The sequence below is a fragment of the Myiozetetes cayanensis genome, unplaced genomic scaffold, assembly GCF_022539395.1.
Source record: "Myiozetetes cayanensis isolate MyiCay16 unplaced genomic scaffold, myiCay2020 scf35, whole genome shotgun sequence".
NCBI classification, from domain to species: Eukaryota; Metazoa; Chordata; class Aves; order Passeriformes; family Tyrannidae; genus Myiozetetes; species Myiozetetes cayanensis.
In genome coordinates this window covers 856867-868599 of record NW_026087577.1, presented here as the reverse complement: position 1 = coordinate 868599, position 11733 = coordinate 856867, and positions in this window count along the sequence as shown.

Below are 11733 nucleotides of genomic sequence, written 5' to 3'. Positions count from 1 at the left end.
GAGCTTTGACCTGGGTTTGCAACTTGCCTCTGTACTGCTCGCTTCTTTTTTAATGATAGGGGAAAGCATAATAGTTTATTTTAACTATGAAATATATTGCTATATTATAATGGTTATGGTAACTTTCAATTATGCTTTTGTACCCACCACAGTTGTCGGCAGGCAGCGACGCCAGGCTGCTGCCAAAAATGTCTGTTTCTGAGTACAGCTGCTGCTGCCAGTGAGGATGGAGGACAAGGGGCAGGGAGGGGCACGGAACCCCAGTGGTTATCCTTCATCCCCCAGGTGTTTATTCCTGCTGCCCAGAAGCTGACCTCTAGCGGGTCTGGATCCGTGTAGCCCACTGGCACCAGAGCTTTGCTTCTCCCTAGGGAAAGGTCTGATCCCCTTTTCTCCCTGGAAAGCCATCCCCACCAGGTTGTCTCCTCCAGCTGAAGGAGTGACTTGGCTCCCTGGGGAGCTATGCAAGAGTCAAACCTCCCCCCTTTCCTGCAGGATGGAGGCTCTTGAGGAAGCAGTGGTGCAAAGCATGCTGCTTCCCTCCTCTAGCCAGGCTCTTGGCACATTTCCATAGAATCATGGAATTGTTAAGGTCGGAAAAGTCCCCTAAGATCATTGAATCCAACTGTTAACCCAGCACTGCCAAGGCCACCACTAACACATGTCCCCAAGTGCCACATCCACACATCTTCTAATTCCCTCCAGGAATGGGGACTCCACCACTGCCATAGGTAGCCCATGCCAGGGCCTGACCACCCTTATGGGGAAGAAATTTTCCCAATATCCAACCTAAACCTGGTACAACTTAGTGCCATTTCCTCTTGTCCACTTGTTATGTGGAAGAGGAGACTGGGGCATGTCCAGTTCAGGCTTCACTGCCTGCCCTGGAGAGCTGCAGCTTTTGCTCAGCCTCAGGCTGTGATGGTATAGGAGGATAAAACCCTGAGCATGAAAGAGAAACACAATGAGGTCACAAGGGCTGCTCCATCTCAGCCTCCCAGCTGGGAACAGGCTGCCCTGAGCTGTGGCTGTCTCATCCCATAGAAGTGTTCAAGTCCAGGCTGGGCAGGGCTTGGAGCAACCTGGTGTAGTGGAAGGTGTCCCTGCCCATGGCAGGGGCGTGGAACAAGATGAACTTTAACTTCCTTCCAATCCAAACCATTCTGTCATTCCATGATTCTGTGATTCTGTGGACTGCTCAAGCCTCAGAGAGCACCTCTTCCTTACCTCCAACCCCTGAGCTGCTGGACCTGATCCCCATTGGATCATAAGTCTTAAACTGTTCTTTGGCAGCCCCAACACCTCTTCCCGGCCAGTCTTCACGTGCATGACATGCCTGGGAATGAGCAGCACCTACAATTCCTGCTGCTTTGGTCCAGAGAAAGCCTAAAAGCCCCTACACTGGCCCTTCCCAATCAGAGCTGCAGTCACTGCCATGCTGTCACCGTCACCACTGTCACAGCTGTGCTGGCCTGACCCTCCCAGGCCAGTCAAACCCAGTAGGGCCCCAGCAGCAATGAGCTGCCTTGAGTTCTGAAGGTTCCTTGCTGGGTCCCAGAACTGAAATCTCCCCACAGAAACCAGCTCTGATGGAGGAGAGGGGCTGGTTCCTCTGAGAGGCCAGGGCTAAGCCTCCACTGCTGCCAGCTGGGTCTGGGGGTGCCAGGGCACTTCTGGAGTTCTTGGCCCTCTGCACCACTCTCCCTTGGGCTTCTCCTGCCCAGCACATCCCTGCCAGCTCAAAGCCCTGTGCCATGGCCACCAAGCATGTTTGCTGTGGGGGAGGAGATTCCTCAGGGGTCTGGGAAGGGGAAGATGCTGCTGCCAGGCTCTGCACTGGTCCCAGCTTCTCCTCGCTTGACTCCAAGCTGCCTCCTGAAATGTATCCAAAGGCCTGAAGGCTGTAGAGGGGCTTTTGCAGGAGAGAGAAAAAGCTTCTCCACGGCATTAGTTATTTTCCTGTGGGATGAGCCACCTCAGAGCCCTGTGGGGCACTAGGCAGGGCTCCAGCACCACCTGCCCGGTGGGTGCTCTTGGCCAGGGGCTCTGGTGTTCCAGGTGCTGCAAACTGTGCACCCAGCTCTGCTTCTTCTTCTGCCCAAAGTGTTCTTCCCCCTGCTGGGGTCTCGGCGCTGCCGATGTGCCTGCCAGCAGGAGCTGCTTGCGTGTCTCCGTGGTCAGGATCCGGCCCTGATCCAGCCCTCCTTCAGGGCCAGTCTCTTGGCTGGGAGACAGGAGTGGGGACTGGCCCATGTGACAACAGCCCGTCCCCATAGCGTTGCCATAAACCTGAGCTGTACCCAGAAACAGGCATGTTTTAAACTATGGCTTTAACCTGTTCACTGTAAAAAGTGCCTTGGACTTTAATCTGAAGAGGTCAGTATCTATAAGTATTTACCTGTGCGGGTGTGTAAGGATGCAGTTCTCTGTGCAGAGTTACACACACAAATATATGATCTATACACACCTGTGCCTCGGCCCCTCTGTTCCAACAGCCGTGGGAGCTCTTTTCTTTCGCTGCCAGGGCCGGGGGTGGAGCGAGATGGGAGGCGCTCCTGCCGCAGGGACCCCTTGCCCAAGGGAAACTCCGTGCTGCGAGGGTTGTGCTGGGGGCAGCACTTCCCCTCAGGGGAGCTGATCTGTCCTGTGCATCCCCGGCATGTTCTGTGCCTCTCCGTGTCTGTCTGCGCGCTTTGGGCAGACCCCGGGCAGGGGACACACCCCCATTCCCTCGCAGAGGGATGCTGGGACCGGGGGCACATCTCTGGACTGCCCGTGCCAGGAGCTGCTGGGCACTTGGTAAAACCACAGACGCTTGTTTTATGGGAGCAGCGAGGGGTTTTCCAGCCACCTGCTCCCAAAAGGGAGGTTTGGTTCCCGTGTGCTTGGGTTGTGGCTGAAGGGATGAGTGTTGAAGGTTGATGGTGTGGCAGGTGCTCTTTCCCCTGGCTCTGCATTGAGGCTCCCCTTGCTCATCCAGCTCTGCCAAAACATCAGAGCAATGCCCCTCACCTCTAAAGAAATGAGGATAAATGTTATCTGGGGTGCAAAGGGCACAAAATCAACTTTGCCAGAGGAAACGCATTGGCAGAGATAAAGGGGAAGCTGGATCCTTTCACACCAAGCACCACTAAATCCAGGCTCAGAGCCTGGCAATGCAGCACCACTGGCTGAGGGACTGGTGCCCCAAAATCCATCCCCATATGTGGGCCAGGAGGGTGCCAACAGGAACAACTCCCATGGCTAAGCACGGCTCTGAGTGTTGTGAAGCCAGCAGAGGAGAAGGAGGAGGAAGGTGGTGTGCAGTAGTTGAATCATGATGAATTGATAAATTGGACTTTTTTGGTTTTGAGCTAATACCTCTGAATCCTAAAAATACCTCCAGCAGTCCGGGGGACTCTCTAATAGGTGATTAAGCCCATGGAGCTTCATTTCCAGTATTAATGGCTTAGTGCAGCAGAGCCCCACTGCACAAAGGCAGCTTTAGTTCTGATACTGCCCACGAAGACAAGGCAAAATGCATTCAGGTTTTGTGTGCAGCACGAAATCTGTTTTTATTAATGGTTCAGGATTAAGGCTTCTCCAAAGAGAAAGGGAGTCATGATCATAATGTGGATCTCCATCTCCCCACATCCATTTGCCTTTTGCTTTCCCAGTCCCAGGAGTGAGAAGGAGGGGGGCGATGCCGTTGGTGTGAAATTCTGGGCATCTTCACCCAGCTCGGTGCAACAGTGCTGGAATGTGCATTGCCAGGAGGGGAAGAGCACTTTGGAGGAAAAGAGGGGGGAAAAAGGGAATGAAAAAGAAAGTAGCTATTGTTTTGCTCAGCGGTTCCTTACAAATAGAACTTATAAACAGTGGGGAACTACAGGCCTTCCACGAGGGAGGGGAAAACCCCAAGCAAAGAGCTCCACAAGCCAAGGGTTTGGATTGGCATCTGCCTGCTGGGTGAGCGAGCAGGATGTGGGAGGCAGCTCTCAGGGGCGAGGGAGGGGCAGGCAGGGAACAGGGGCTTTGGATCAGGCTCTGCCTTTTCACGCAGGCAGGAAAACTGCTCTGGCACTGAGCTACGGCCTCTGCATGCCAGCCCTTCCCAGTCAGGAGCTGGGAGCCTTGCTCCTGTGGAGAAGCTTTTGCTCCCGAGGGGATGGGGTGGGTGGTGAATGAGGAGATGTGGCTTCCAGCTGGGCAACCCAGATCTGCTCCCCAGCTCCTGAACCCAGGAAGAAAAACCTCCAGGAAATCCCCTCCTGTGCTTGCTGCAGAGCTAAAACGAGCTGGGGAGTTGCTGTGCAGCTGTTTCCATCTCAGATGCACTCCTTTTCCAAGGTAAAACCAAGGCTGCTCCACTGCTAATTCTTCTCCCCAGCCTTGGGATTCCAGGCACCAACAGGCTCGTTCGTTACTGTTAATTATCGGTGCAGCGGTGTGAGGTCTGCAGGCCAGATCACGCCTTCCAAGGGGCCTGGGTAACATCAGCCAAACAGCTTGGCACTGCCAAAACAGCTCCTGAGTCCTTCTGAGCCCAGAGAGGGAGCTCCTGCTCCTGCTCCGGGCCGTCCCAGTGGGGATTCATTAATTGCTGGAGCCTGGGATGGTGCCACTTCTGCAGGGTCCCCTGCCCAGGGGTGACAGCAGGGCTGGGGCTGTGTGTGAGAGCTGCCAGGTGTCTTTTACCTTCTGAGCTTCCTGCTCAGCCATGGCGTTTGCATATCAGCTTCCTCTTCTCTCCCTGCAGTTCCTGGGAACACCCATGAAGGATGTAGCTGCCTGATGAGATGCCAGGCTAGTGTTTAATGGCATTTGTGTCCCTGTGTGTACTAATGGGATGGAAGAAGCCATCTCAGTTTCCCACAGCCTGCTGGCCTGGTGCTCGCGCCGTGAGAGAGGCTTCTCAGCAGGGACTGGCTGGCAAATGACATTTTGCTACTTAAATGGGTATTTTGGGGTTTCCTGCTGGGGAGCAGCAGCTGTGCTGGAGCAACAACAGCCATCACAAGCCAGCTGGTGGCAGGGGCTTTGCTGCTAAACCTGGAGACAAGTTGTCACTTCATCCACGATGATATTTCAATAGAACCAGCGACCCAGGGCCAGGAGCAGGGTCCAACTCCTTGGTCTGCTGGGGAGAAGCTGTAGGGGGACAGGAGAGCCCCCATAGCCACTGTGCACCAGAGGAAGCCCTCACACATGTCACAAGGACCAAAGAATTAAAGCCATCAGGTGGCACTTGAGATGTGGCCAGTGCTGCAGGGCGTGAGGTCTCACATCACCACCTGACCTGGAGCAGCCAGTGCAGGGCCTGGTTTCGTGGAATCACAAAGTGATTTGGGATGGAAGGGACGTTAAAGCTCATCTCATCCCACCTCCCTGCCATGGGCAGGGACACCTTCCACTAGATCAGGTTGCTCCAAGCCCTGTCCAACCTGGCCTTGAACACTTCCAGGAACAGGGCAGCCCCAGCTTCTCTGGGTACTCTGTGCCAGGGGCTCCCCACCCTCCCAGGGAGTAATTTTCCCCAATATCCCATCTTATACTGCCCTCTGTCAATGGGGTGTTCCCCCTTGTTCTCTCCCATGTCCAAAGTCCCTCTCCAGCTCTCCTGGAGTACCTTTACACACCAGAAGGGGCTCTAAGGTCTCCCCAGAGCCTTCTTTTCTTCAGGCTGAACTCCCATCCCGTCTCCACAGCAGAGGGGCTCCAGTGCTGGGAGCATCTCCGTGGCTTCCTCTGGATTCTCTCAAAATGGTCCATGTTCTTATGTTGAGGCCCCAGAGCTGGACACAGCCCTGCAGGGGAGGGTCCCCAACCCATGCAAGGTTTTGGACCTCCATTCAACACTGCAAAAAGCAGAGAAGACATTTCACTGCAAATGAAGCTGAGTCCTTTTCCATTTGAAAAACAACGACTGGGGTGAGGAGCAGTGAGCAGTTCCCAAGGGACGTCAGGCACAGTCACAGAAACCCCCGTGAAGTCTCAGCTACTCCAGATAATCCCCCCAGCCCTTCAGTGCAGCTTGGTGTGCGACAGACACTGCCAGGACTCCATCCTGCTCGTGCTGCCTCAGTGACAGTTGTAGGAGCTGGAGGCTGCCCCTGTTCCCAGGTGTGGGAGAGGCACTGTCAGCCTCGCATGATTCCCTGTGGCTCCTCTCCTCCCTCCATGCCAAGCTGTGCTGGCACAGGGCCAGGGAGGATGCTGCTTGCTCTAAAGCTGGCACCGAATGTCGGTTGAGAGCAACAGGTTTTGTACTAATTAAAGAGGAATCAATTAGGCTGCAAGATATTCAGCCACCTGGTGCTTCTGACTATTTTTTCCTGCTCCTTCTCTTTTTTCCTTAATGTGCTGCTGCTGCTGCCTCCAGGGAAGCCATGGAAAGAAGCAAGACACATCCCAGTTTCTTGCTTTCTTTCAGATTAAAAAAACATTGTTTGGGAGGAAATCTGTGCCAGGCTGACCAACTACAGTGCTGTACATGCCCCTGTGATCTGCAGCCAGCATCTCCTCTGCCATCCATCACTCCCTCCAGCCACCCTCCTGCACCTCCAGCAGCACGTGGTGCTGGCTCTGGCAGCATTTCAGTTTGTGCTGCGTGAAAAAAGAAATCTGCAGCGAATAAAGCAAAAGCAGCGAGGGAGGTGTAATGGGATCCCGTGGGAGGCACGGAGGAGTCCTACATGCGAGGAAGCCCTTTGGAGCCCCAGCTGTGCCAGGCTTTCCCCTGTGAGACGGTCCATTAGAGTCTCTCTGTGCTCAATAACACATAAATCAGAAGGAGCAGAGAGAGCAGCAGCCGCTGCCTCGGGCAGCGTCTGGAGATGGCCAAGTGCTGACCTTGAATAAAATGGGTGGGTCAGCAAGTACCACAAATGACACAGGTGAAAATCAGGCACTGGTGTGGTGAGGAGTGGCAGGGGAGCAGCAGCCCCTGTCTGGGCTGCACAGGATACTTTTACCCTCAAGTCAATGATTTTCCCTTGGGGATGGATTATGAAATCCTCTCAATTTGTCTGAGCGCATGATAAAGCCCTCTCGCAGATAAATCAGATTTAATATTAAATATGAAAGGGCAGAAAGGGGAACCTGGGCTTGGATGGCAATGTAAAGGTCACAGGAGGGAGTATTAATGCCATGTCAACTGACACATATTAGGAAGATCTTTGAATCCTGGCTTTAGGGGGAATTCATTAGTTCAACTGATTCACTCCCTGGAAACCACCACATCAGATGTGCCAACTCACAGCAGTGACAGGAACCCCCTTATCCTCGTTGGTCCCCCTCCAAGAACAAGCTCTGAGAGGAGCTGAGTGGTTCATGGTCTGCCCAGGGTCCCCCCTACCCATCTGCCCCCCTGCAGCAATGCTTTGGCCATCCCCCAAGGGTCACACCTTGGTAAGGGAGGGGCTGACCAGCCTGGAGCTAAGACTGACACAGTGTCTGAAGTGTGTTTTGAGTGGCCAGTGTTCCCATAGACCCTCTCAGAGCCAGAGGAGCCATCGCGGAAGGGAGGAGCCCACCAAAGGGTCGATCTGGCCACCCAGATGCTGCCGTGGCTCTAAAACCACGTGGAAAGAGCCCCCGAGCGTCCAGGAGCGCAGGGTGAAGGCTGTGCTCACGAGGCACCTCCTGCCACACAGGTGGCTGTGCTGCAGTCTGCCTTCCCCTGCCTTTTTAGCAAGGGGACGTTTTGTACCAGCCAGAATAAAGCTGTGCTGCTTCCCACCGCTGCAGCTGCCGTGGGAGTCAGCGTGTGGCTCCTCCTGCTGCAGCTGTGTCAGCCCCACCTGCCCTCCCCTGCCAGGCCACAGCTCCAAGCACAGGACAAAGGCCATGGGAGCACAGTGTCAGTCCCTGGAGCGCTGGTGCCCGAGGGGGATCAGGATCTCACAGACAGAGGTGCCAGGAATCTCCTCTTCCCCTCTGCTCCGCAGTGGGAGCTCTGAGGATGAGTAATCCCTGCTGACAGCACAGACATGGCAGCTCTGGGGCTGCACCAGAGCTCAGGTTCACTCCTTCATTCAGAGCAGCCAGGCAAGAGCTTGTGCAGTTCCCTGGATAGCTCTGCTGCGTCCCCAGCTGGGAACCTGACTGTTGGGAGCAAGAGGGGGCAAAGCAGGGGGAGAAGTCCCTTTCTGGGAAGCAGCCCCTTGCTGTGGTGCCCAGGTGGAGGTGACAGGCTCAGGATGGGGCAGCACCTCCTGTGCGTTACCTGTTCCATGTTTACAGCTAAAATAAAAATCCATTGGAAAAAAATAAAGCTTTTTTTCCCCCATCCAAGGGGAACTGATGCTCTGGATTTATGGAAGTTCTCCACATCAGTTCCCAGCTGTGTGTCTGCAGCCGGAGAGGGGAAAGTGCAGTGCTGAGAAGGACGTGGGAACCAGCTCAGCCCAATTCCCCACTCCACACAGGAGGAGCCTGGAGCGCTTGAGAGGCTCTTTTGCAAGGAGGCCAAACCCCAACTGCACCTCTTGCCTGTGGTGTGAGAGCAGAGCTTGGCCCTGGGGCAGGGGGGAGCAGGCACTGACAGGGTCTGTGATGCAGCACCACTCCCAGGGCTGCCATCCCTCAGAAACCGCTGTCAGCTGATCAAGGACTGCAAATCTCTCCTGTAGGAACAGGCTGCCTCCAAGAGCGAGGAAGGGATATTTTAGAGCATCTAATAAAAGAGTTTAAAATGAAACTCTGTGGAACAATAGCCTCAGCTGAGAGCCGGCATCAGAGCAGAAAGTCAGGCGGGGGAGCTGTGCCACAATTTATTTCCTCTCCTTTCCTTTCAAAAGAGGGAAGCAAAACAAAGCAGACACCTGAGGCATCTCTGGCTGACACCGAGATTTAGTGAATGCTGCCATCCTGCGGGGAAGCCTCTGCTCAGCCCCGGGGAAGTGGGGGCCTCGGGGAGCCCCCAAGGGAACAGCAGGGCAGGATGAGCCCCAGCATCTCCATCCTCTGCCAAAATCAGCAGAGCAGCCTCACGTTAAGCTGGTGATCAGCTCCCTATGTCCAGCACAAACCATGCTGTTTTCCCGTGGCTGTGGTGTCCAGAGGGTGCTGGAGCTTCCAGCACAGCCCAGTAGATGCTGTGGCTGTGTTAATGCCGGGCCCTCGGCAGCCAGAGGTCTCCCATCCCCCAGCCCCTTCCCATGGAAAAAAGCTGGGAGTCTGCCCAGTTTTCCACCAAGAAGAACAGAGAATGAGCTCACACGGATGAAGTGGTTGTTTGTCACACTGAGGGTGTTGCAATTCAAGAGGCTTTTCATGACTTCACAGGCAGCCTCTGTCACGGCGAGGAGAGCAGCACTGGAGCCTCCCCATCCCGCCCTCCCACAGGCCAGGATGAATCACAGCCACCCAGGCTGGGGCAAAGCCTGGGAGAGATCGCCAGAAATTAAAAGGGGGGAAAAAAAAGGGAAGGACAGATCAAGGAGTCGGTTGCTGAGTGCTGTGGAGTCACCTGTGCTTCGGCAAAGGGGGTGGGAGACGCTGCTCACGTGGACTGTGACCCTCCTGTGCTCCCAGATCCTCCCAGGAACAAAGGTGGGACAACTTCAGTGGGCATGCTGGGTCCCTTTTTAGGCAAGGAGCCTCCCCATTACCAGAAAAAAAAACCCACTCCAAAACCACGCCAGGAAACACAAGCCCCAAAATCTCTAAATCCAGAAATCATCTGAAAAAAAAAACAAACCAACTTCCCAAACCCTGAACAATCCCCAATTTCAGCCTCAAAAAAGCATCACTGAATATGAGCAGCAGATGAGCCTGGCAATTCTGGGGCCTGACTCCCCATTTCTGCACCCTGCTGTGACCCCAGGATCACTGAAACACCTTTGGAATGCCGCAGGGAAGAGGCCAGGGTGGGAGCAGGGGCCCCACCTGAAGGCACACTCAGCTACCATTCCACAAGGACACACAGATCAGGGTCCTCTGAGGGGTTTGTCTTCGTGAGAAACAATTCTCTGGACAATTTTGAGGATAGAAAAGCAGAAATCAGCTCTTTGATTGTGGTGCCTTTGGTGCACAAAATACATTGCACACACGACAGCACAGGCCTTTACAATTTTTATAATAACATCTAATTATAATATCTGGGCATTACACCCATTCCCAAAACTGTTCCTGCCACTGTCCCACCATCACCACGCCTCCCAAATTTGGGTTGGTGGTTGCAAAATAACCACCCCTTCACCCCCATCCTCCTCCTCCTCATCATCATCATCTCTGTCCTTCTCTGAGCAGCTTCAAGGCTTCAGAGTAGTTTTGACTTGGTTACATTCAGTGGTGTAACCCTGTCATATCCTATTCTTAGTACAGTTCCTACAGATAAGCTGTTTTTCACCTTGCTAAAATAAAATCTTTGTTGGAATTCTTGACAAGGAAATGTTAAATGACATTTTAGGAATCTAACACAAAGGTGCTATACTGAAAGAGCTGTACTAAAATTTTATAGAATGTAGAGTTTAAGGCATCTTAACTGCCAAGGCCACCACTAAACCACATCCCCACTTGCCACATCCACACCTCTTCTGAATACTTACAGGGCTGATGGTTGCTCCAGTGCCTGAACACAAAGAAATCTTCCCTAGCATCTAATCCAAACCTCCCCTGGTCCAACCTGAGGCCATTTCCTCTTATTACCCGGGAGAAGAACCTCCCTTCCCCCCCACCATGGCTGGTCCAGACGTTCATCTGAGAGCTCGGCCCCCAAGCCTCCTGGTCTGAGGACGAGCCATACCAAGGCACAGGAACCGCCGTGCCCTGGGTGCTGCTCCGAGCCTGGGGAGCCCGGCAGAGCCTGCGCCAGACGGGAAATGACACGCGGCAGACGGGGAAAATCTGCTCGCTGACGGCGGTTTTCTCACTCACACCATCTCGCTGGGAATGTGCGCTCGCCTGGGAAAGGGAGGATCCCCCGGCAGCGGAGCCCACGCCCGCTCTGGGCCTGGGGAAGGGAATTGTGCCCGTCCGCCTGGAAGGAACCTGGGGCAGGGTGGGGCGTGACCCGGGGCACCTCCAGCACTAAAAACCACGCATAAAGACGGCGACGGCAGCAGCTGGACGGGAAACGGGGAACCTGCGGAGAAAAGAGGAGCCCCGCCCTGGGAGGGGAGAGGGAAGAGGGGAGAGGGGAGAGGAGAGGAGAGACTCTGGTGGGGACCACGGGAGAGCCCCGGGCGGGGAGAGGGGTCCAAAGGACACACTGCACACAGAGGGCCCGCAGGGAACGGGGCTTCCCCGGGTCACGGAGGGGCCACGAAGGAGGTCCCGGGGGGCAAAGGGAGCCCTGAGGGGAGAGGGGGCAATGATGGGGGAAGGAGGGGGGGGAAGGGGGGAAGAGCAGTAGCGCCTACGTGCGCCGCCGCCTCGGGGGAGCGCTCCCCACAGCGTAGGCGATCCCCCGGGACACAGCGGAAGCGGCGCGGCTCCCGAGCCGGAGGAAGGGGTGCGGTCACACCGCCTCTCCCACAGCGGAGCGGCCGAGCCGAGCCCCGCCGGCACCGCGGCGCCGGCACCGCCGAGCGCTGCCCTGCTCAAACATGGCGGCCACGCTCTGCCCTCGGCCAACATGGCGGCCGCGCGGCTTGCCTTGCGCAGGCGCGGCGGTGGGGTGTACGTCATCACTGTGCGCCGGCCGCGGCGACAGCGGCGGCAGCGGCGGGGTAAGGGGGCGCGGGGGGGGAGGGGCGGCCTCGGGCCCGCCGGGACCGCGAGGGGCCCTCCCGGGCCCGGCCCCGTCCC